A 27,349-nucleotide genomic window follows, 5' to 3' on the forward strand; every position below is an offset into this window, starting at 1 on the left:
TCTTTCCTTTCCCATCAAGCATTTAGGGATTGGTTTCTGCAACATGCACCTAGTAAAGGGATCACATGGCACCTGGAATGGTTACCTGAAGCTCGTTAGTCCTGGCAGAAGCCAGGATTTGGGGGCAGGGATCAAATGGGGGCGTGTTAGAAGTGGACTCCATGTAGGGGTGGTTTATAGCATGGGTGGCAAAAGTGCAGGAGCTAAAGCAGCTGTGGTGGTTTGCAAATTACTTATATTAAACAACTAAGTGATTTGGTATATAATTAAATATATTAGAAATCAAGGGAACCAGATTTCTCACCACTAAAGTGAAGATTATAAACATAGAAAGAAAAGGCAAGAAGGAAGCCTGAGGTGGTAATTTTAAGTTGAAGTGATCAGAATGAATGCAAAGGTTTAAAAAAACAAACACAGAGAGTCATGGAAATAGTCATAATATGCACATTCGAGTATATGCAAATACATAGAGATATATTTCCTATTGGTCAAGTGAAAGAGCCCAGAACCAGGATCCCAGGAGCACGGCTCACTTAGAAAGCCCGAATATGTAGGCCAGCTCTGAATCTATGCCTGCACACTTCAAGCCCACAAACAAGAAAGGTGGAGAAGTAAAAGATGGGCCTGAAAATCTTGTTGCAATAGAGAACAAGCCAAAACCCCATTAATTGTGGGAAGAAGTCACAGACGCCAGCTTGGAGGGGCTCCCACAAGTCAAAAGCAATTTGAGCCTCATATGATTAACAATCATCTCAGGCCATCTAATAAAAAACAATTCAAGGATCAACACTGTGGTTAGGAAAGTAAATGGAGAGAAAATGAAATGTTTACAGTCAGCAGAAAACTAAGTAATAAAGATAGGCAGAGTTCATTGCTACATGGTTAATATAGAATATATATATGTACATATATATGGTGGTTAATACAGAAAAGAATATTCTTTATCTGTAGGTTCAAATAAGGGATAGAACACTGATATAATTTGGGAGTGTGTCCCTCCAAATTTTAAATCAACTGCAGTCAGAAAAATGGTGATTTTTATTATATGTGTTATATATGTTATGTATATTACCTAAATATTACATTATCTAGTCATTGTTATAAAAGTATAATAACATATTATATATTATGCATTCATATGTATATTAATATTATAAGAATTAATATACTAATATATAACATGTTTATATGTTATATATTATATAATATATGGCATATTATATATTAATATATAAACATATTGTATTAATATATTATATATTATATAGCAATATATACCAATAAATATATATTGTTATATATAATATTAATAATAAATAGATAATGCAATATTTAGGTAATAAGTTAAATAACTTGTTCTATGTTTGATCAACAAGAAAGTAGCTTTGCCAATACCTCTCCAAATGTCAAAGATTCTCACAGACCTGAAACCAAATAATCTTCTAAAGTACTTCTACCATTCATTCTTTCTTTTTTTGCCAGTCCTAGGCTTGAGCTCAGGGCCTGAGCACTGTCCTTGGACTTTCTCAAGGCTAGAGCTCTACCACTTGAGCCTGAGCACAATTTTTGACTTTTTTCTATGTATATGGTACCGAGGAATCGAACCTGGGTCTTCGTGCATAGTAGGCAAGCACTCTACCACTAGGCCAAACTCCCGGCCCCCATTCATTCTTATATTTTATATTACAACATAACCACATGGCTTTTAATTCACTGGATGTATCATATTCTTCCTGATATCCTTCAAAACCCATCTCAGACTTGACCAACTGAAGGAACTGTCCTTTTCTCCTTTGGGGTACTGTAAATGGAAGTTAGTACTTCATACGTGCTGATAATGTGCTAATCACTGAGCTACAACCCCAGTCCCAGTTCTTGTTTTTGGCTGAACCTCTCATGTGCACACACACACACACACACACACACACACACACACACACACACTTCACATGCTCTATTGACCATAGTTCATTGTCATGGTTCATTATACATGAAGACCTTATGAAACCCAATGCACATGAATCATAGTGCCTTACCCACATAGCAAAGTGCCTTACACACATTTTTTTACAAAATATGAACATGTTTTATTTATACTTAATAAACATTTATCTTAATTTATTTTTAAAGATTTTTATTAACATTGATTTTTACATCCTAATGCAAATGTCATGTTTAACAAACAAGCATTCAGAAAAGGAATCTCTATATGCAATCACTGGCACATAGATTTTAAAACATAATTAAAATAAAGCTGAGGGTTTGTATGTCATAGATATGTATTAATCTATGTAATAAAACATTATGTCTATAGAGTATATAGCCCATCATTATGTCTGTGTAGTTATGTTTGTATCTCCAAGACCATGTCCATAACCTTGGGGACCCAAGTATTGAGTCATTGCTTTTGTACTGTTTGGATCTAATATCCACATATTTAAGAATACCTTGCGCCTTTTGTTTCTTTGGTCATGATTTCTCTCACTCAACATGATTCGCTCTAGTTTCATCCACTTCCCTGCAGATGCCATTATTTTATCTTGTTTGTTGGCGTGTGCGTGTGTGTGTGTGTGTGTGTGTGTGTGTGTGTGTGTGTGTGTGTATTGTATCCATTCATCTGCAGTAGGGCATCTGGGTTGTTCCCATAGATTGGCTCTTGTGAATAGTTGCACAGACATTATTGGCTATTGTGAATAGTTGCACAGATATTATGGTGCTCACACATATGCTGTCATAGTGCCATGCACATATGCAATTTCTTGGTAAACACATTGGGCATGATATCTTGCTAATATATCATGACATCTGGTACACACACGTTATGGTGCTTTCCACACATGGATACTATGGTGCCTTACATACACATACCATAGCTTCTTGCACATGTATTCATGCTCACACACATGACCAGAAGACTTTATATGTCATTTGGAGAGTTGTTTGACCTTATATCGATCTCTCCTGTCCTAAAAAAGCTCATTGTTTTCCTCATCCCTTTGGACAATGCCTGTTAAATGTATATGTTACAGTAGACACACATGTATTTCTTGACATACAAATATTCCTACTCTTTCCTGAGGAGAATTTTTAGAATGTTTATCAGGAGGATATATGTGCCACTCTCATCCCATTTTCCTTCTAGCAGAATAAATTTGGCTCATTTTCTCAAGCTATTCCAGGAACCAATTTAAGCAGGTGAGAAGGCCTGAGCTAGCATTGCATTTGTGTCAGTGTGGTGGAATGATGGAGATGTGTTGTAAATTTCCCAGGAAGTGCACTCTAAGGAGCCTCAGTTGGTCTGTGTGACTGAGGTTGTCTTTCATCTGGAGGGCCAGCCCCCGAGGATGCATCCCTGTGCTTGAGAATGTTATGGTGCCGTTTTCTCTTCTGTTAAGAGTAGTTCAAGGCACGGTCCATCTCCCAGGGCTGGAGGAGATCTACAAATTATCTTTGATCTTTGGGCCATGGTTTCCTGGCCTGGGTGGATTAAAGAATTAAAGTTAGACACTGGTGGCCCACCATTGCAATCCCAGCTACTCGGGAGGCTGAGCTCTGAGGATCATGGTTTGAAGCCAGCCCAGGCTTCAATTCCCTGAAGTTTTTATAGCCAACTAACCAGCAAGGAACTGGAAATGGAGGAATTAAAGACTCAAAATGGAAGCTTCTGTTATTAGTTTTTATTTACTCTGAGTTGACTACATGTACACACAGTCATGTCCTCCGGTAACTCCTAGTCAAAATAGTGGTTTGGAGTGTGTAAGTTAAATGAGGTCCAGCCACAACCCAGGTAACCTTTAGAATTTTTGGTGAGTGAAGCAGTTGGATTCTGGGGTCTTCTCTCTTTTAGCATGTTATTATTAAATACACAGTCCCTGCCTATAAATGTTCATGCTATTACAGCTCAACCCAGTGAAGATGCCTGAACTAAACAGAACTGTAGTTAAGATAAAGGAAAAAAACAATGGATGCATGTCTTGGTGTGTGAACTTCAGAAGCCATCAGAAAATCATGCACAAGCATTTTAATAGCTGTTATTTGCTTAAACTGTGCTCATTTGATATTTTAATCATGTTATTGCCATTTATTTGAAGTTGACCTTTCTACCAACTCCTCTGTACCAAAGGATTCACTCTTCTAAAGAGCTGCCTAAGTGTAATTATTCTTTGTGAAATTTTTATGTTTGTTTTTGGGTTTTTGTAGGGCTGGGTGTAGAAGCCAGACCCTTGCACATACTCTGCAAATGCTCTGTCTGAGCCTTACCCCAGTCCTGTCCTATTGTAACTGGAGGATTTTATTTCTATCAATACATTGACACACTCCTTCATTATTAGGACATGGCACTAGTCAGTCAAACTTAAGGAAAATTTTCAGAATCTTAGGATATGGAGAAATGTGCTAGGTCTTGTGACTGTTCATTGGGTTGGCCAATGCCCTGGTCTTGTTATTCTGGCAATCAGGGAACCTGCCTCTGTCTGGCAAACTGTTGTCTTAGGATTACTTGAAAGAAAATGTAGTATGTTGTTAAATGTCCTACAATACATAGACTAGTTAAGAGAGCCTTGAACGTATATTTTCTTTATACTATTCATTGCCTAGGAGGCAGTTACCCTACTGACTTTGGTGAACACATATGAAAGGATAATTCTTGACTCTTCCCCTGTAACCAGGACTTCCTTTCTTGCATGTACAAAGTCCATATGACTTTCATTTCGAACTGCAGCTTTGCACTCCAGACTCTTGGCATCCCTCATGCACATCTTTAGTTTCAGAACCCATGACTATCTCTCCTGTGGCTCAGTGGCCTTCATAATCAGGGTCTTTCTTCCTTTGCTCTATATCTTTAAAGTCTGGTTATGTGAACTCTTTCAAAAAAAAATCTCTAAGCTTAGTGCAATCTGACCTTGCCTTATCTTTCCATTTCTTTGATAAACCATTATGGCCCATACTCAATTCTTTAGTATATGGTGATGAGTAAAAACTTAATATTTTTAAAGTAATGATGAAGATTTCTACCAGATTGATCCATTTAATATTCATAGATAACACAACAGCAATTATTTTAAAATGTTTCTCTTACATATATACTAAAATGAAGTATATATATATATATATAAGTATGTGTGATGAGTATGTGTGTATGTGTGTGTGTGTGTGTGTGTAGGTAAGGGTGGGAGGGGGCATCTGTCACTAGATTGTTACCCAGCCTTTTTATGCTTTAGTTACTTTTTTTAGATAGCATCTCACATGTTTTTTTTTTTTGCCTGGACTGTGAGTCTTACCCATGCTTTCTGTGTGGCTAGGATCTCAGGCAAATGTGCATCTAGATGCATAAAATATTTTCATTAATACTTTAAAATGTCCAATTTTGACAATTAAATCTTTCTGTAAATACAACTGGGGTTTTATTCATGGATCCTGTGATCTTCATGCCATTTCTGGGCAATAATAACCTTTTCCTCACAAATGTTAGTGCTTTATTTTCCACAAACTATATGACGAGGGGTCTTGTGGTCCTATCTTATCTAATTCATCAGTCATGTTTGTGCAATCTTCATTTCTAGGAAGCACAGTGAATATTTGAAGGGCCACAGTGTCTTGGGCTGACATGCATTGAGCCGTCCTCTGAGTCATGCATACTGTTCCACACACTGAAAGTCCCCAGGACCCAGTGATAAACTAGAAGGAAGCCTGGTACTGGGTACACTGGTAAACAAGGGATTGACCCAAGCATTAGTCATTTTCAACCCCAGTGTGTGCAGAGCACAGGTTTCTATAGCAAGAAGTCAGTTATTTGTGGACCATGTAGCTGAATAACAAGTTTGAAAGGACTCTACAATGGGGATGCTATGAATGAGACTTGCAAGAACATTTGTTTGTTGGATTTGTTTTCTTCGTAACGTCTGCTGGCCTCAGATTTACACTCCTTCTGACTCAGCCTCCTAAATGCTCAGATTAATAACATGAACCACCCTGCCCAGCTCAGAAGAGAATTGAAAACGCATTCTTATCTGCATGCTAGTTGGGAGGAGAAACAAATTGAGGATAGAAGGAAATCATAGTGAGATATTAGGCAATCAAGTCCTGGGGAAACAAGAACTTAGTTCCCTGCCTAGGCAAAATGGGTGTTTTCTGAGGCTACAAGACTGGGCATCATCAGCTCGATGCTTCTAGAAATTAAACTCTGGGAGCAATGTGGAAGCTTGACTGGCAGAGGGGCATCCTGAGACAATTATCAGGATACTGTTACAGGCTGTACAGTCCAGACTGGGCCTGTCTTTGTGTACCTTAGTATAGTTTCTAATTTAGCCATCTAATTTTGTTTAAAAAAATTCTAGACCGATGAGCATGGTCTCAGCTAGTGTCTCTCAAAATCCATAGAATGTCATAGATGCCAGATGTTATTTTGTGGTCAAATAAATTTGAGAAACACAGCTCAATACATTCAAATCATTTGTTCTACTTCAGATCTTCTCAAGTCTTTTAGGATAATAATATGAATTAGGAGTTTCTAACACCTTTTTGTGCCATGTGATTATACTGGAGATTTAACTCAAGGCCTGAATACTAATGCTTAGCTTTTTCAAACTCAAGTCTGGCAGTTTACCACTTGAGTCACAGATCTACTCTGGCTTCTAGGTGGTTAATTCAAGATAAATGTCTCATGGACTTTTCTCCCTGGGCTGCTTTTTTTGAACTTGATACTAAGATCTCAGCCTCCTGTGTAGCTAGGATTAAGGCATAAGCTACTCGTACCAGACTTTCTAATACTTTTTTTCACCAGACTATTTTCCTTGTCTTACTTTTACTGCACAGCGTTCTGAAGATTTCAGTTGAAATGAATATTCTTTATAAAACAATGATCAAAACAAAAAAGAAAGTTTTATTGAAAAGATGGCCTCTGAATGATGTATCAATTACTCTATGACCTACCTGTTCATTTTATATACACTTTATTATGCTCTTCAAAAGTCTCATTGTTTCTGTGATGACAGTATATGAACATTAAATCTACAAGGCAAGTTTATAGCTTAGTACCTCAGTGCCTGACTCTATTTCAAATGAAAATCAGAGCCCAGCCCTGGAGCCTGTAGCTGGGTTTTACCACAGCAGGTGGTATGATTGCTTTTGCAAGCTATGTTCATTTCATTCTTCAGTACGTGTATGCCATAAAATGTCTCTTTGGGGACCACAAAGCACAAAGCTTAGGCTGTTGACTCAAAGCAACAGCAAATTGGACACTTAATGAAATCCACAGGTGGGAAAAGCCAAGTTCTGGCTTTTCTCCTCTGTATTGTGTGCAAGAAACTGAGCTCACATCGGAGCATATTACCTTTCTTTAATAACTTTTTTCTTTTTTTTTTCTTTGATAACTTTTTACTTAGCCTCATCCTATATGACCGTGTATACATAGCTTTTGAGCTACTATGACCCTATGCTGGGAGAATTCTGGACATATACTAATAGTTATAAATGAGGAAAAACATGGAGCCTGTGTTTCTTTGGGTCATGCTACGTCACTTAATATGAATGAACTCCAGGATATGGAAACAAGAGATTTATATTTGTGATTGTTGTTCTTAATGTACTATGTGAAGCTATTTATTTTTTATTCTTTTCCCCTTATGGTTTATCTCATGTTGTTACTATATCTGAATATGGTACCTGATATATTATGTATGTTTTTATTCGTTTATTTGAAAAAGGGAAAGGAAGAGAGAAACAAGATGAGTGGGAGGGGGTAGGGGAAGGGAATTGGTAAAAAAAAACATGTTCAAGAAGTAATGTACCCATTACCTGATGAATATAACTATAACCTCTCTGTACATCACCCCAGCAATTTAAAAAAAGAACTTTTCCCCACAACTTCACTTTCTTTGTGAATTTCATGAAGTGCCTCAATTATTTTGCACAAAGATGCTTTAATGATATAATGTTGCTGGGTGCTGATGACTCACACCTATAATCCTAGCTACTTGAGAGGCTAAGATCTGAGGATTGAGATTTGGAACCCAAATCCAGGTAGGAAAGTCTGAGGTTCTATTTCCAATGAACTAGTAAAAAGCCAGAAGTGGAGGTGTGGCTCAGGTGAAAAAGCACTAGTCTTGGGCAGGAAAAAAAAAACTCAGGGGGAATGCCCAGGCCCTGAGTTCAATCCCCATTATTAGTGCGTGCATATACATACATACACACATATAAATACATGTACACTCACATATACTCATTGGGCATTTTTTCCAAGTTAAACTGCAGATAAGAGTCTCTACAACTTTTGTGCTCAGGCTAGCTTAGAACCAGGATTCTCAGATTGAAGCCTTCTGAGTAACTAGGATTACAGGAGTGAGCTATCAGAATCTGGCAGGGTTTTCTTTTCCATATGTGAATGACAGGTAAAGATACCTAACTCTATTCAGGATTAATTAGATTAAATATCTCTTATTTAGCCTAAACAAAGTACTCAGGAAGTAGAGATCTTACTCAGATATTTTTATTGTGTAAATGTTAATAGTGGTCATCTCCAACTGATAAAGGTCATGTTATTTATTATTCTTTTAAATACAGATAATGTCAATGAGTATAAAATGCAATCACACAAAGTGGATATAAATACATATTTAGTTAGCCCTCTGTACCTACAAGTCCCATATTTGTGACTCAACCACCACAGACTGAAAATACTCAGGGAAAAAAATTACATCTGTGTTGAACATACACAGACTTTTTTCACTTCTCTAAGCAATACAGTTGCATTCAACAGTATTTGCATTGTTCCAAGTCATTTAGAGAAGAGTTAAACAAAAGGATATGTATGACAGTCATTCACGAATATATATATACTATTTGCCCCTGACTTTTGATTCATGTCCCTGATCAAGTTTTATCTCTGATGAACATTTCCTTCTTTGATGTTCTATTCTTTTTTTGACAGTCTTGGGGCTTGAATCTCAAACTTGTTTTGATTTGCATTTCTTTTATGGCCAGAGATGTCAAGAGCATTTCTTCATGTGTCTATAGGCCATTCTTATTTCCTCTTCAGAGAAGTTTCTCTTTAACCTACCTTTCTTTGGGGATTTATTTTTGAGATTTAATATTTTTAGCTGTAGGTATATTTAGATATGAGGACTCTTCTTATCCTACATTGAATATTCTTCCCTGAGATTGGAAGAATTAATCGAGGACTACCTGTCTTTGAATAATATGAGAAATAATAGCAACTTAGACACAAAATAATCATGTGATCCCAGATTAGAGGATGGATTTCATGTCTTCTCCATTTTACCTGTTGGCTTTGATTTACATTTAGGATAAGGTATTTTCTAGCTGTTAGCATCTGTTTTGTTGTTAATTGCTTCACCTACATCACAAGCAGTAGTATTCTTACTGATCATGTGCCTTATTTAACAGCAATATAATTGGCTAGCATTCATTAGGAGTAACCATTGACTTAGAGTTCTTTGTAGTTCTTCAACTACCGTGAAATGCTGGGATCTTCCTGAACAATCGATTTCATAAGATGCCAAAGTCAGTGCAAAGCTTTCTGAGACTTACTGGGTAGAAATTGAGCACCTTTGACTTGAAATCATTAAAACTGAATAGAATAATACAACTAGAAGAACTTACTAAATGTCCTCTTCTCATTTTTTTCCCTTCATAGCTTAAAAGGAGCTGATGCTGGCAATGGCATCAGGGTGTTTGTGCCTGATATTGGAATGTTCATTGCAAGTCTGACCATCTGGCTTGTGTGCAGAAACATTGTTCAGAAGCCAGAGACAGAAGAAGCAGCACAGTATAATTCAGAGTGTGAAGAGGAAGAATTGGTAAGTCTGACTCCATGTGTCTTTCTTCTTTGAATGATAGGGCTGTGATTCATCCTTCCTTGAATGATAGATACATAGAACAGGACAGTAAGAGCTAAAGGGGCAGAGCAGAGGATGGCCAACTATGCACTGGCATGAATGGCCCTGCCAAAGGCATCGCCCCAGACACATGTCCTCTCCCAGACCTCCGAGATGAGGAGACAGATACAGGAGACTTGACCTCAGCCCTTCACGAGGCCCTCAGCAGCTAGGAGCCAGCATTCGCCCCATGGTTCTTCATCACACCCAAGCAATTGCATTGTATTAGTTCAAGTGCCCAACACCGAAAAGTCATGCACAGAATTCTGACCCACTTGGTCTGGAAACCTTAGTTATTGCAAAATATTCAACAAAGAAGTCGCATCTAGTGGGTTTTAGTGAAAGAAAATATTAGTTTTCCCTTGAAGTTTTCCCCTGTATCTTGTCCCTCCAAGTTTAATTGCCTTGGTTAAGTGATTTTGAAGATGACTAATAATTAAATATAATCCTATACTTTTAAAGGTATGAGAACTTAAAGAGTGGCACAAATAATGAGTGAACTGTGTGTTTGTTAGCTTGTGGAAAGGTTTCAGACACAGCTGTTGGATCAGAAATGTGTTCTTATTTCTGTCATGGTGTGTGGGAACAGATCAGACACCTGTCACAATGTCCTGGGGCTTGCTCTGGAATACTGTTACATGATAATAATAACTTACTATGTCACAAAATCTGAGGTATCCCTCATTTCTACAAAGCCATTGAGCTTTTTAACACAGAGCTTAAATTGACAAAGGAAAAAGTTATTTAAAAATACTTAGACTAGATATTTGACACAAGATACAACTCCCAGATGTTTTTAGTCACAGGTTGTGGGGAGAAATTAAACATGTAAAACTAAAATTAATTGACATTGTTTGCTTTAATAATGTAAACCGCTAAGAAAGAGCTAAAGGAAGAAGGGTTTCAATTATATTAAATGATTTGTCCTTCATAAAAAGGCAGAAAATTGCCTCATATGCTTTAAAGGAAAGTAACTAGTAAAGATATAATTCCATCTCATCCTATTGAAACTAGAAACTATTGCCATAAACTTTATGAGTTGAAGATATGGAATCATATTATGTGTCGATATTCTGCTGTTTTTAGGGCAAAAAGCTGCAAAGTGTAAAAGACAATTAAAGCAAAGCAGCTTCTGAGGAGATTTTTTTCCCTCAAGTTTACAACTCCTAAAACCGGAGAAAGCTATAAAAGTGATTTGCTTTTAACTTTACAATTTTAAGACAGGGAACTAAAATGTTGAATATCTGGTTTTACATTTGGATTTTACACTATGTACAGTGTTAAGATTCTTTTTAATCATTACTAATTGTCCCTAGTTTGGTGGAAATAAATCCATTAACTCAGGTTTGGTTTGGTTTTGTGCCCGTATCAGGGCTGGAACCCAGGGTCTCATGTTCTTACTTGGCTTTCCTATTTAAGGCTGCCATTCTACCACTTGAACCACACCTCAACTTCCAGCTTTATGCTAGCTAATTGGAGATATGAGTCTCTCAGATTTGTCTGCCTAAGCAGATCTTCAGATATTAGCCTCCTAAGTAGCTAAGGTAACATGTGTGAGCAATCTAACTCATAACTCAGGTTTTGCAAACTTAGGACATTGTATTATTAAGAGATGATAATTTGTCAGTTATTTTCCTATCACAGTTGGAGTTGAAAAATATTCATGTTGATTGGGTTATCTAGCAATGATGGTTGGGTCATATTTCAGAAAACTGTTGATTCTCTTCTTTGCTACACAGTGGAATGATCCATCTCCGCACCAGAAAAAAACAAAGGCATTAATCACTTAGCACATAGTTGTCACCAATACCAAAGAAACTGACAAACAAAGCCACTACCCCTTCATACCCTTCTAAACACCCACCCCCACAGTGCTTGCTCATTTTAGTAGCTTAAAGGTTGCTGTTTCTTTATGCCGTTCTTTGATTTGAGAGGTAGTGGGGCAATTTCAAAGTTGGGCTCCTCTAAGACTTACAGAAGCTTAGAAGCTTAATTTGGACAGTGTTTTTGAGGTGAAACAAGTGATCTGTGCCAATCATAACAGATCAGTGAACTACAAGACTTCTTATAAAGACAACATTCATAGTTAATCATAGACTCTGTTTGGCTTGCCAAGGCTAGGGAAATATTTGCTGACCCCCAGAAAGGCAGTTAAGTTCTGAGTGAGGGTTTTACCTCTAGAGAACATATTAATTCTTTCTGGAGAGCATGTGTTAATTCTCAAATCATGTTTCCTCCTGTACCATACCCCATTTTTATGTTTAGGCTTAAGACTTATGTATTATTAATTACATTACCTAAAGATAACAAAATATTCTAGATATCTTTCATTTCCAGCTTTGAAACTACTGTGGCAAATAGGGGGGGCTATTTTCCTCCTCAACTAAATTATGGATACTAATTTTCCATTTTCTTGGCCATTCCAGTCCACTAGATAACTTAAGAGAAACAGGGTGCTAGGTGAATTCTTCCCAATTAATCTACAGGGAAATAATTCCTGCTTGTGACAATCTGGACTTGAGTCTGAAAGGAATGGGAATACACAGCCAAAATAAGCAGAAGAATTTATTTTATTTTTCAAGGGCCCAACATACTTCCTCTTGCTTATAACTCTTGGCTTTTACACTCCAGAATGTTTGGTTTTTGAGGATGCTGGAAGAATAGTGTTTGCTGGCATTGTTTCTTCTTTCATTTATCTCAGTGGAGAAATGGCAAGATTAATCCTCTGGAGCCCAACAGAATTCTTTTCCAGCTGTAGCACTGTTTTAAAGTAGCAGCTAACATCAGGACAGGATTGCTGTCTTTGGGTCTTGGTTGATGTGATAAGGAAGCTTTGAGAAGTGTTCACCAATCCCAGGCTTCTATGGAAAGTACCTGGGAAAAGTGGAAGCCACAAAGCCATATCAGTTGCCTTTGGCTTGCTCTGAAATTGCACAGAAGACAGACCTAAGCAAAGTACCCCATCGCTCACCTCAAAGAAGTTCTGTCTGGATAGACATGATTCATTTCCTTTGTGTGTTTTCATTCAGAAACAGATCCACCAGTCAGAGCCAAAAAAATAGGTTATCCTCCAATATTTTGCTTATAAAACTTTATATTGTGAAAGCAAAATTAGGTAGAAAGTGTTATCTCGCAATGAAACAATACTAGACTGATGTCATGTGTATGTTGCTTTATTTGCAACCATAGTTTTGAAGCCTGATGTTTTTAAGCAAATAAAATTTCATGTGTTTTGAAACCACGTTTCTGACAGATTCAGTTTTTTATCCAGTAGCAATTACAGTCATATCTTGCTTACTTAGATGTATCTTTACAAAGTGTCTTTAAATCCAATTAACTTTGTATCTTTAAATAGTTATTCAAGAGGATTCCAATTCATGATGTTAATTTATGTGTATATTGTGTAATAATCAGTGTCTCCTCTTCCCTCCTTCTTTTTTCCATCTAGTCCAACCCCGCCTAACCCTTCAAGTCATCGAAATATATCTTTTTAATAGCCAGACAAATCAAACAAATAGAAACATGAAGGATAAAGCATATACTCTTCCAGGTGTCCTTAGTTCACTTGACAGCCATCCTAGGCAGAAAAGTGTGTTCGATTTCATCTCCAAAAGCCAGCCCAGGCAGAAATGTCTATGATACTTTATCTTCAAAATAAACAACAAAAAGCAGTGATGGAGTTATGGCTCAAGTAGGAGAGCAAGCAGAAGGCCTTGATACCAATAATTGCCAACATTTGGGGGGTGCAGAATTTAGACCCTGCTAATATTCTTGGCAAACTCCTTCTGAATCTCAGGTTTTGCCCTCTGCTCTCTTATCTACCACACCTCTTGGGCTGTGGTGACATCTGAGATAAATGACCAACCATGCTGTGCTTTCTACTTCAGCTTTCAGACTTTAGTTAATGTTTCTTTACAGAGAAAAAATGAGCAAGAAAGGGAGAAATCAGTCTTTATTGATGCCTTCTAATTAGGCATTATACATTTTCTCCATTCCAACCTGAGATTGCCTCTGAAGCCATTGGCTTTAAATTTCCTAGACCTGCTTTTCAAGTAGACAAAGCAATTATTTGCAACATGGAACCATTCAGGGCAGTGAAGAACTGGATAGCTGCCCAGGTGTCTTGCAAACCTTGCATTTTATGACTTGTGCCGAATGAAAACCTGTCCTGTGATTGTTCTAGGGAGGATGTTATTTCCAGGAAAGAAGAAATAAAGGAAGGAAGATAGGAAGGAAGGGAGGAAGGAAGGAAGGAAGGAAGGAAGGAAGGAAGGAAGGAAGGAAGGAAGGAAGGAAGGAAGAGGAAGGGAGGGAGGGAGAGAGGGAGGGAGGGAGGGAGGGAGGGAGGGAGGGAGGGAGGGAGGGAGAACAATTACAAAATATTTTTGTCTTATTTTATCCATTTATTGGCCATGTATAACAGTACCTGTTCTCTGCCTTTATCAAGGAATCAAAATGTCAAAGGATTTCTTAGTCCGTAAGGAGATTTCTAAAACAATATTTTTACAAATTCTTAAGAGTATTTTCTTCTGTTCTTGGAATAAATGATAGGTGATTTTATTCAGCAATGTACAAAAACAAAGTATCTGCATGGAAACTTAGAGAAGTTACAGAGTTCCGGGTCCCTTCATGGCAGATTCTGATCTCCCACATGAGCTTCCCAGAATACCAGCTATTGCTGTACCTGCTTTGTTAAGATCATAACCTGTCGTTATTCTCCATACTGCTCTGCATTGGTAATTAGCACCTCTCTCACACTAAGTCTATGAGGATGAGGATCCTTACTATCTTATTCTCTGTTGTAGACTGGAACATGACAAAAATCAATGAAAACTGCACACTTCGTAGTGCTCATATGCTTACCAAGTTCATTGACGAAACACTAACTGATTCACACAGAAGCTTGTACAAAGCAATCCAAATATAAACTGAAGGAATCAAAGAACAAGAATATGACTTAGGTCAAGTGTGGCTCAAAAGTTTTTATCTCCAGAAATATGGGGTGCGGCTATATGTTGGCAGGCCTATTTTTGCTTGTTTTTTGGTTGCAAAGGCAATGTAAAGAGGGGTTACAGTTACATATTAAGGTAATGAGTACATTTCTTTTTAAATAGTATTACTCATCCCTCGTATTCTCCCTTACCCTCTCCCTAGGACTCCCCTCCCCCCAAGTTTTAAAGTTCATTTCCAACATGGTGTCAGTATCACTGTTGAATTGGTTTACCCCTTGTCTGTGATTACCCTTCTCTTTCCCAAATCAGATAAACTTATACACAAGACAAAAGGGTATCAAAATCAGAAACTGTAACCACGAGAAATAAACCAGAGGAGAAAAAAAATGAAATAACTGCAAGAGAGAGAGAGAGAGGGAGGGAGAGGGAGAGGGAGAGAATAACCACGAAAACTGTTCTTTCCATATCAAAGAAATCATTTTGATTAGTATCATTTATGTGGTCATAAGTACATAGTTTTTGAAATATTCTGAACCTCTGTTAGGACTATTCTAGGCATACACTATTACAAATGAGGGAAACCATGGAGCCTATGTTTCTTCGGGTCTGGCTTGCTAGACCTAATATGATTTTTTCTAAGTCTTTCTATTTTCTTATGAATGGGGCAATGCCATTCTTTCTTAGTGAAACATAGAATTCCCTTGTGCATATATATTTTTTGATCCATTCATTTACTGAGAAACATCATCCGGCTTGATTCTATATCTTAGCTATGGTAAACAATGCTGCAATGAACATGATTGTGCTGGTAGCTTTAGTATGGCCTGGTTTGTGATCATTTAGGTAAATGCCCAGGAGTAGGGTTGCCAGGTTATAGGGGAGCTCTTTGTTTAGTCTTTTTTCCTAGTCGTGGGGCCTGAACCCAGGACCTGAGCACTGTCCTTGGACTTTTCTCAAGGCTAGAGCTCTACCACTTGAACCACAGCACCATTTCCAGTACCGAGGAATCAAACTCTACCACTAGGCCAAACTCCTGGTCCCTGTTTAGTCTTTTGAGGAACCTCCATACTGCTTTCCAGAATGATTGAACCAGTTTTCACTCCCACCAACAATGTAATAGTTCCCTTTGGCCACATCCCTGTTAGCATCTGTTGTTATTGTCTTTCTTGATGGTGGCCATTATCAAGAAAACCTTATCACCTGTGGTGAGATTGAATCTCAATGTTGTTTTGATCAGCCATTCCCCTAGAAGCTAAGAACATGTTATTCATCCAAAGAGGAGTTCACTTACTGGACACTTCTTCTGTATGGTTCCCACTATGTGTCAGGCGATCTGCAATTGATATCTAACAAGGATTATCTTTATTCTTTTTTATTTGCTTGCCAAGAATTTTTTCCTCATTAAAATCACATCAACTTTGGGAATAAGTCAAGTAGAGCTTTCCAAATCCCTGCAGACAGGTCCAATCCTTTCCACTCACAATGTCCTTAGGATCTTACATTTCAACTTTATTGAGTTATATATACTTGGCTTATTTCCCCTGAGTACTAGATATTCTGTGAAGGTTCTCTGTCTCTCTCTTTCTCTTTCCCTCTGCCTCTGCCTCGCTTCTCTCCTCTCTCCTCTCTCCTCTCTCCTCTCTCCTCTCTCCTCTCTCTCCTCTCTCTCTCTCTCTCTGTGTATATATATATATATATATATATATATATCTCCTTATTGCAGAGGTGATATCTAGTGGGGTTGTAATTATATAAGGCTAGTGACAGTGTCACTTCTCCACTCTTTCCTCATTTTCTCCTGACTTTTTTCCCTCAGGGGGTGGGGAGGAGGGAAATGGGTGAAAACATGGGAAGGGGTAACAATATTCAAGAAGTAATATACTCATTTCCTTACAAATATAACTGTAACCCCTCTATACATCACCCTGACAGTAAAATAAAATTTTAAAAAAGACAAAAGGTACATAAATCATAAACAGCAACAAAAGAGAAAAAATAGAATAAAAAAGAAAAAACACCTGGTATATTATATATGCATTTATTTGTTTATTGAAATAGAGAAGGGAAAGGGGAAAACAAGATGATTGGGAGGGGGAGGGGTGATGGAAACATGGGAAAAAACATGAGAAGGGGTGTTAATATGTGAGAAGTAATGTACCTACTACCTGATGAATGGCTGTAACCCCTCTGTACATTACCCTGACATTAAAATAAATTTAAAAAGAAAAAATAAAAGAAAAAGAAGAAAACAACACAAAAAGTAAAATAAAAATTCTTTTGTTTTCAATTTCATAAGCTTTATTTTATATGATCATATACACATAGCTACTGAGCTTTCGTGGTCCTCTCCTAAGGATGCCCTCCAGGCTCTCTTTTCTACTGCATCCTGAACTCAAGATTTGGCTTGAAGTAGAGGTTGTGCTTGATAATAAGGTGATGATAGGAGGATAAGTATTGGAGGAGTGAGAGGATGGATGGACAGATGGGTGGATAAATGGACCGGTAAACAGGTGGATTGGTGGGTGGGTAAGTATATTAATGGATGGGTGAGTGGATGGCTGGCTAGCTGGCCGCATGTATGAATGGGTATACAAATGGATGGATAGATGGGTAGATGAATGGAAAGACAAACAAAAGGATGGACAGAGGATAGATGAATTTGTAGGTAGATAGGTAGGTGGATGGATGGATGGATGGATATGGATGGGGAAGAAGGGAAGACTGTTGGACAAACAGCTTTAGCTATACTCAACCTTTATACCTTTATAACGCATGTGTAAAGATATTTTTAAATGTTTCTTAATTTATTACAAATGATTATATGAGTTATGTGTTATGTGTCTTTCAGGAAAGTTTTGAGACCGGAAAGACTTGTCTATTGTCAGAAGACTGCTTTTGTCTTCACTTTTTTTTTTAATTTCCAGAAAAGCACCAGGATGTGGGATGTGTCATGTAAAAGGGCCAAACTTAGATACTTCCTATAAGAGAAAATAGATTTAAAGCAAGAAGTGTTACTCTGGGGCCAAAATAGGTCCTAGAGCTATGAACTTTCAGGTTTAAAGGGTGTGTGCTAGAAACAGGACTGCCAGGACTTAAGGCTAACAATCTAGTTGGTCCATGTCATCTTAGTCTGTGCCCGTCTTTTATTAAACTCTCATTGCTCTCTATATGGAGTTTGAAAGAGAAACCTACATATTCACTTTTCCAGGTGGAATAGGCAAGTAATAAAACTGCCTTTATAAGTATGGAAAAATAATCTTCCCCAAAGCAAGTCTAGCCAAAGAACATAATATTTGCTTCATCTGTGAAATGCTGTCACGTTAGGCTTGCATAACACACGTGATCACTCACAAATAACTCTGCCTTCCTCTCTCCTACTTCTTGCCTTCTCAGAGAATACTGGAAAGGCCATTTGTTGCCTGCTGTATGTCTCAACACCGTTGCCTCCCTTTCTTTGGCTCATCTGGTGAGATGAGCCCATTCTGCTAAGATAAATTGTTAACTTTTAATAACAAACAATGGTGACACTTGAGAAAAATGCTCCCTATATCTCCTAGTCTTTTTGGCTCATTATATGTGAATATGATAAACTTCTAAAGAAATGTTTTAAAGTTTAGTTTTCACCATAGGGAAAAATAAACAGATTTGATTCAAACATAAAGCTTTCCTCTGGAGTCAGAAGCATCACTGAAGCCTAAAGAAGGTTACAGAGACTTCTTCAGAATATTTTCTCAGGAAGGGAGTCTGCTGAGCTTTTGCTCAAACAAGTTGTATTCCTTTCGTGCTTGTTGTGAATTCCACTCCATTGTAAGATTCACCAACAACAGCTCGGGTATAGGGTCCAGCATGGCCACCAAGGGGCTTTTTCATCACATGCTCCGAGAACCCAATCCCATAATGCTCTAGGAGGTCTGATTGAGCTGGGTGAACCTTGCTTCTGCCCATCCCCAAATGGCCCTTCTTATTTTAGTATTTGTCCCTCCCAAGATGGGATTATATAGGGATTATTAGGGATATGGAAACATGAATGCTTGGATCCTACCAAAAATAATTATGTCCTCTGTGTCAAAAGATTAGAAAGGACAGCTTGTAGTAATTAGGGTGAGATGTGAAAGCTGATTTGTAGTTAGGCTCTTATCTGGATACAGAGAAAAAGAAGCTTTTTATGAAGCTAATTCCACAGCACTATATAAAATGAGAGTTCTACCCTGCTGGGAATACATGGCTCATGCCTGCAATCTCAGCTACTCAGGAGGCTGAGATCTCCTAAAGCAGGGGATCAAAGCTTGGAATCAAGGATGTTTTGCAGTATTCGTGGTGTTTTTTAAAATTTATTTGTAGTTGCTAAGAGCATTTATAATATTTATAGCATTCAATTTGCTATATTCTTGATTAAGTCATGGTATAATCTCATCAAGTCTTGCATTTTTAGCACAGCTATTAGCTGAAATGCTTATTTCTTTGTATTGAGTATATTTAAAATAATCTCTTTTAGCTATTTTGAAATACACAATACATTAGTAAATACAGTGGCCCACCACAGTGTACCATCTGTAACTAGAAAACTTTCTCCTACTCAAGTGTTACATTATACCCTTTGGCCAGTCTCTCTTCTTTCTCTGCACACCTCCCTACCCTCGCAGCTGACAAACACGATTCCACTCTGTGGAATCAACTTAGGCGGTTGACATTAGATTCCCCTATGCTGTGTGAGATCATACAGTGTTAGTCTTTTCAAGCTTGGCTTATGTCTCTTAGTATAAATCCTCTGGGCTCATCCTGTGTCACAAACGACAGGATTTCCTGTGGAGAGCAGCAGCTTTTTAAAAGCGATGAAACAAAGGACTTTAAAAATGTCTTTCTGTGCGCTTCAGATTTTGACAAGGCTAATAAGTCTCCAAGCTTTTTCATTTGACTCTTTAAACTGTGTAGGGTTCACTTCGTTGTACATAGCTCATAGAACCAAGGGAATTAAATCTTTATATCCAGCTACGTCTTGTTGGCTTAAAGACCAAGTTGTAATTTTCAGCAGGGACAGATGGAGACTCCAGCAAGCAAGATTTCTGTTAGTAAATACGACGGGGTGAGTCTCTGCGCTTGGAGGGCTCCTGTTTACATATCAGCAGATGAATCACTGAGAGGGAAATCCTGTGGGCATAGAGGCCAATGGAGGTGACGAATGATAGTTTTGCCTCCCACCATCTGGGACAGTAGGGAGTTTCAGAGCCCACCTCACTCTGTTCTCTCTCCCAGCTTAGGGTTTCAAAAGCATTTCTAAAAGGGGACCCCAGGAATGTGGTATAAAACTAACAAATGTCTCAAGTACAGTGTGGTCTGTTGATAGAAATCACAGGGAGAAATACCCAGGAGAGGTCAGCCCAATGCATATGTGTGACCTCACTAAGGCTCCTGGACCAGACTTCTATTTGATTTCATCTACATCCATAGCCATTCTGTAATTGAATCATAAGTCATTTGATAGGAAACTTTGCAGTGTGTTAACTTAACCCAGGAGGCCCTGGATGTGTTCTTTTTTTCCTTCCTCTTCAAAGGAAGTGAGGAAAGAGCTGAAACAAACTTCCTACCAGGAGAGAGACCTTCCTTGTGTCACTCCTCTAGGCACCAGGAAAGTGATGCTATACAGACTGGATTCTAATAGTGATTCTGCCTTAAGTGTGAGGAAAGGGGGCCTCTAGCAGGGAAGGCAAAGAGTTCTCCAGTTCCAGAGGCAAAGAGTTTGTAGGTTCTGGTTCCCTATATCTTTCCCTGCATGATCTGCTTCTAGGCTTCTAGGAAGGTCAGGTGGTCTCAGGTGGGCAGCATACAGGTGAGCCACCTCTAAATTCTCTCTAAGGGAACCCCACAGAGCCCTCATGTAAAATCTACCAGTGTGCCAGAGAATCCCAGATGGACCATTTCTGTCCAACCCACTGTGCTAGCTGCTGGCTTGGTACTTCCAGACAGAACTTCGAAACAGTCTTCTAGATGCTCTATCTCAACAAAAGATATAAAGACAGGAATGACTTGGGCTCTCTACCTGCCATTCCCACCTCAGGTTTGGCAGCTTGACTGCCAAGCCATACTCTGTAGATTCTCAGCTTCAACTCAACTCCCCCCCACACCCCCAAGCATCATCTGCTCCACTTCTGATTGCTCCTTCCCACTCATGTTCATTCCAGGCAACCACTAGAGAACAGAAGTACCTACCATATCCTTTATTAGAGCCCAAAGTCCAATCAGAGCAGGTTCAAAAGGAATTATGCATGGACACATGGAATAAATATCTACCCAAAATTTTTGGAAAATTTCATTTGGGAGTTAGAGTACTTGTGAGAGAGGGGTGTATGGCTAAGGCCAGAAATCAGGGAATATTGTTTCTTAAATGGAGTGATCTGAGAGAAATGGAGACCAAGTAAGACAGGACTGAAGTGTGAATGACTAGGCTGTACTTCCACCTACTGTCTGAGGCATGTACAGCTTGCCTAACTCCAAGAGGAAGGCCGAGGGTATGGTGTATAGGCAGCCAGAGGAGAGGTAATCTGATGGACTAGACACAGCTTTCTCATCTTCCCTCTGTGAAATATAAAGCATGGCCAGCCAGTGAGAATTAGAGGAATGAAAATGTAGGAGTCGTACTCTGAGGGAGTGGGAGAGGTTATGGCATGGGACACATTCCCTTCCCTCGGGGCACTCCATAGAGCCTTTGGCCATCTTCCTCATCTGCCAGGAATGCTGTCCCCTGGGACCTCCATATGGCTGGTGACTTTGTGACACTCAGGTCTTTGCTTAAATTTCACCTCCTTGGGAAGGCCCTCCCTGGGTTAGAAACCTAAGTCATAGTCATGTCATGCTATGTGACTTTTTTGAGTAGCATTTATTCCTGAGATGCTTAACTTGTTGACTTATCTTTTAGTTGTTTACATTTTTGTTGCTGTATCTCTTCATACACACACACACACACACACACACACACACACACACACACACACATATAAAGGGGGGGACGGGGGACTGGCCTTATATGTATACAAGCATTGTTGTAAAAAATAGCATGAGATATTTTTTCTGCTTCAGGGGAAAAATATAAAAGCAGTGATCTCTTAATGTTCACAGTTACTAGTTCCAAGATCCCTTGTGGATAGCAAAGTAGGTGGATTCTCAAGTCTCTTACCTAAAGTGCATAGAAATGTGCATCTCCCCACATGCTCTTTAAACACCCCTAGTTGGCTTCTAAGTTCAAGTACAATGCAAATACCATAAAAATGGTTATTACATTATATTGTTTAGAGGGAAAATGTTTTGTGTATTCAGGATAGACATGGTTCTCTTCAAGTTTATCTCTACTGTGCTAAGCTAAATCCATGGATGTGAATGAAACACAAGTACACAGTTCCAAATACTTGGAATAGAACAGAGTGGAATCCAGTTTACCCGTGTGAACAGGAGTCAGCCCAAGATGAGGTCCTGTTGGGGTGTATGTGTACATGTCTATGCACATATGCACATGTCCAAAAGGTGTGTGCATTTGGTGATAATGTGCAACGGTGTGTACATGCATGTTGGGAAAATCTGTGTAAGTATGTGAGGTGCATCTGTATATGTCTGTATTTGTATGTATAGGTATGTAGGGATTGTTTGTGTATATGCATGTGTTGTTGGGGTGTATTTCTGAAAGCATGTATGTGGACATAGGTATGTATACATGTGTATACATATGTCTCTATGGGTATGTTGTGTGTGGGATTTGTGTGTGTATGGCATGGGTGTGTACATGTTGTCTATGAGGGTGTGAGTGTATGTGCATACATGTGTGCATGTGCATTTGGAGGGGGAAGGGTGGAGGTGTATTTATAACCTGAATTCCTCACATTTCCTGTGGTTTGTACCTTCCCTGATCAACAGAAGTTCTCAGAATCCTCAGGGCTATTCAGGATGTCCTTAACCATGGTATTATCCTTCCTGGGTTTTTCCCTCCCAGCCAGGGAATGAAACATGCTGAGGACCAGACACCATCAGTGTGCAAATGTTTAAGCTGAACATCTCCAGAAAGAACTTGTGACATGGAAACCTGGAGGCCAGGCTTCTCTCTTTCATCTTTGAAGATGTCTGACAGGGCCTAAGTGCTGTGGCTCTGTGGCCAGCTGCCCTGTGCTGCCTCAGATGTGCAGGCTATTGGCCTAGGGACAAATGCAAACAGCTTCACAAGTCAGGCAGAATCTTTTGTCTTAGAGTTATTGCTTATATGGGAGATTTGTTAAAATTCCTTACCCTCCTAATGAGCAAAAATAAAAATCCCGACCAAGACTTCAACAAAGTAGCAAGATCCCCACCGCATTGCATTCCCAGTGGGAAGTAGCACAGGGAGATGTGTGTAGATGTGGTCCTTGAGTTTCCCCTACATGGCAGTTACACTGTGCTCACCAGGAGCCAGCCAGGGTGGCATCTCTGGAAATGTAAGGGTTAAGAAACACTGCCATAAGTAGCCAAGCAATTGGAGACTGCTCATCTTCTGGGCAGAAAACACTGCAGGTGGTGAACTAAGAGATGACCTGCTGACAGCTAGGTGCTGCTGTTTAAACCACCAGAACCTCGAGGGAAAACTAAATTTGAAGACTCAAACCCAGACATCCCCACATTGATATTGTTAATAGATGTGTCTCAGTTTCTTCTGCCTATCAAAAACAAGCACGCGTAGGTTACTACCCAGGATTCTATGACTAGAGGCCTTTCCTAGGAAATGGCTTCTTCAGGATGGATCCAAATGTTTGAACTTCAGTACAGGGCTATCAGAAACCTAGGGATAAACTGGTGATCTGAATGCTTCCTGATTGGTGAAATTGACCTTTATGGTTAATTCAGAAATTGGGACCTGTATCACCTACCATGTTGAGTCATCAAAGATGTACACTGGAAGATATTTTGTTTGTTTTCTATTTAGGCTGGAGGAGAAAAAATGGACTCAGAAGAAGCACTAATCTATGAGGAGGATTTAGATGAAGGAGATGGGATGGAAGGAGAGATGGAAGAAAGCGCAAAGTTAAAAATGTTCCGCAGGCTGGCCTCAGTAGCTTCCAAGCTTAAGGAATTTATTGGCAACATGATAACCACAGCAGGCAAAGTTGTGGTGACCATCTTACTGGGTTCCTCAGGTGAGTATGATCTTTACTAAGAATCTACTGAGAAAACAGGTTGGTCTGTAAAGGAATAATGAAAAGCATGGTTAACGCAAAGAAAAGCAGGAAACAATTCTATTCCAGGACACTGGAATAACACTGAAGCTTTTTAAAGCCACTCACATATACAAACCACCCATAGAGAGTTCCTTTCCTATTCATTTGTAGTTTTGGTGTTTGGGGATGTTTTCTCTATCAAATAATCTTTTTTTCCATATCTAAGTCACTTCATTTTCTGTGTTTAGAGCAGAATAACAGCTCTTCTTCATCCTCTAAACCTTTGAATGGTGATCTGTTTCAATTAGTGATGTGAATGTACCCCTGACTAGTATATTGCAGAGGCATGTCTGTATACATGCAGTCATTTGAAATCTTAATTGAGTTCTCCAGGGTAAATTTCTTTTTCTTCTCAAGTTAGATAGCAGTCTTCCACCGCAGACACTTACTTCCTTTCAATTTTGGCCACCATTTACTTATTCCATAATAATATTGTCTCATTTTTTGCCCTCCTTCCATCCTGCTGCCCACTAGCACTCCAACTGTTTCCATTACAAAGACAAAAATAAGTCAATTGGCCAGGTGCCAGTGGCTCACACCTAGAATCCTAGCTACTGAGGAGGCTGAGATCTGAGGATCCCAGATCTAAGCTAGCCCCAGGAAAAATATCCATAATATCTTCTCTCCCATCAGCTCCCAAAAGGGAAGCTGTGGATCCAGTGATAGAATCTGAGTGAAAAAGCTAAGAGACAGTGCTCAGGTCCTGAGTTAAAGCCATATACTATCACATACCCAGGCCACATAAAATTAAATTAAATTAAATTAAAATAGCTGCTTCTTCGTGGGGCAGGGCAAGGAAATAGGAAATTCCTCAAGGAATAACCCAATATTTCAATGAGGTAATCTTTCTAAATGGTCAAGAATATTTTAAAATATGTATAAAGGGTTGCCTGATCTTACATGTCCTCTTCTGGAGACCTTACCAGGTAGGACAAAGTTTTCATGAGACTTAAGCTGCCATCATGCATATTATTATAAGTCTTAGTCAACAGAAAAATATAAGGGATTCTAAAGAAAACAATGGAATGGATCTACATATGCTTCTGAAAGACTCCAGAAGAAAGAGGGAAACATTTGAATATAAATGTAAATTCTACAGATGTGAAAAATTGATCTTTTCAGCTCAACTACCATTGGGATAATTTCTTCAAGTGCTTTTTTTATTTTTTTTTATTTTTTGCCAGTCCTGGGATTGAGCTCAGGGCCTGAGCACTGTTCTTGGGCTTTTCTCAAGGCTAGCACTCTGCCACTTGAGCCATAGCGCCACTTCCAGCCTTTTTCTATGTATGTGGTACCGAGGAATCGAACCTGGGTCTTCGTGCATGCTAGGCAAACACTCTACCACCAGGCCAAACTCCCGGCCTGATTCAAGTGCTTTTTTAGAGTACTTGTCAAATTACTATTTCATGTGTGACTTTTTTGCAATACATATAGCAATATTCTGTTTACATCGATACATTGTGGTGAATATCTTGAAAACTGGAGTGATTATTTTCATATGTAGAAAGGAAAATGACATCACTTCCATTTGTACATCTGCTGAGTGAAAGATGAAGTTCTATGACTGTTCTCTGTTACCTGACTGTGTTTCTTTCTCCTTAGGCATGATGTTACCATCTTTGACATCAGCTGTCTACTTCTTTGTATTCCTGGGCTTGTGTACCTGGTGGTCCTGGTGCCGGACTTTTGACCCTTTGCTGTTCAGCTGTCTCTGCGTTCTGCTGGCAATTTTCACTGCTGGGCATCTGATTGGGCTTTATTTATATCAGTTCCAATTCTTTCAAGAAGCAGTTCCTCCCAATGACTACTACGCAAGGTAAGAGAAATTGCTCAGGCATTATAAGTTGAGGGAGTTTCCTCACCATGGCTTTTATGGTCTTGGTTAGGCCCTGTGAAATTTCAGGATGATTCTGAATGCCAATTGTTGGATTAAACCAAGATTTGGTGGGGTAGGGAAGCAATCTAGCATTTTATTTTTGTTGATTCTGGGTGACACAGGGTAGAAGCCAAAGAATTTCCTGGGATACCTAAGACCTAGGGTCTTAGCTGTCAAAGGATTTCCTAGAAGAACTTATATGAAGAATAATCAGGGCATGTTTTAAGTATTCAGCTTTCACAGAAAGCTTTCACAGGCCAAAAAGATCATCATGAATTAAGCATTCAAAATAATAAAGAACTGATTATAAGAATTTAAAAACAAGCTAGGCACTGGGGGCTCATGCCTGTAATCCTAGCTACTCAGGAGACTGAGATCTGAGAATTGTAGTTCAAAGCCAGCCCATGAGATTCTTCTCTCGAATTAACCACTAGGAAACCAGAAATGGCACTGTGTCTAAAGTGGTAGAGCATTAGCCTTGAAGAGTTCAGGTATAACACCCAGGCCCAGAGTTCAAGCCTCAAACTGACCTCCCCCCTGAAAAAATGCATTAGAATCCAAGCATTTGGCCTAATGTGGGGGCAGGGCAAATCTAATTTTCCTCAGTAGAAAGGCAAGTAAGTATTATATCAACTTCTTACCATGGACATGGGAATTAGAGATAAAGAACCCAGAACTTTCAGTTTCTGAAACAATTCTAGGGCCTTTCTCCATTAGAAAGGGAAGAATTTGACAAGGAAATGCCCAGAAAGGAAAAGTAGAAACAAAAAATTGCTATCTGTTCATCTTTAATGATTCTGACTACAGTCTGAGATTCTTACTTCAAGTGGGTCGAAAGCTGATTCCTGATATCAGAGTGTAACCACATTGATTATTTACTAAAGAAAAGTATCATAAGTTACAAAGATAGTTCAACAACATACTCAGTTGATCAACATTAACATTCCTAGCTAGGTGCCTGTGGCTCATGCCTGTTTTCCGAGCTACTCAAGAGACTGAGACTTGAGAATCATGGTTTGATGCCAAGCCAGGAAGGAAAATCTGTGAAACTTTTAAATCCAATTAATCACCAAAAAGCTGAACATGTTGTTATGACTCAAGTAATAGGACAATAGCTTTGAGCAAAAAAGCTAAGAGATAATGCCTAGGGATAGCACCCAGGCCCTGAGTTCAAGCCTTAGGTCCAGCTTTGAATAGATAAATGAATAAATAAATAAATAACATTATCCAAAATGAGATGGCCTGATATTTCAGATTTTCTGAGCCTTGCAGCAAGCCTTTTGGTTCAACCTGTACTATATTGGGCATGCAAAGGATAGACGTAGCTAAAATGGCTCCATGGGAATGTGGATTTATGGTACATATATATAGAACATATAGAAAACAAAAGTGTGGCAG

At 38.9% G+C, this 27,349-nt stretch overlaps 1 pseudogene; it reads left to right on the plus strand.

Moving 5' to 3' along the window:
- Positions 1–43: 43 nt before the first annotated feature.
- Positions 44–27,349, plus strand: part of LOC150039949 (piezo-type mechanosensitive ion channel component 2-like) — a 171,862-nt pseudogene continuing 144,556 nt past the window's right edge.

This window comes from Megascapheus bottae, unplaced genomic scaffold, assembly GCF_031878675.1.
Source record: "Megascapheus bottae isolate mThoBot1 unplaced genomic scaffold, mThoBot2.hap1 HAP1_SCAFFOLD_43, whole genome shotgun sequence".
Lineage (NCBI taxonomy): Eukaryota > Metazoa > Chordata > Mammalia > Rodentia > Geomyidae > Megascapheus > Megascapheus bottae.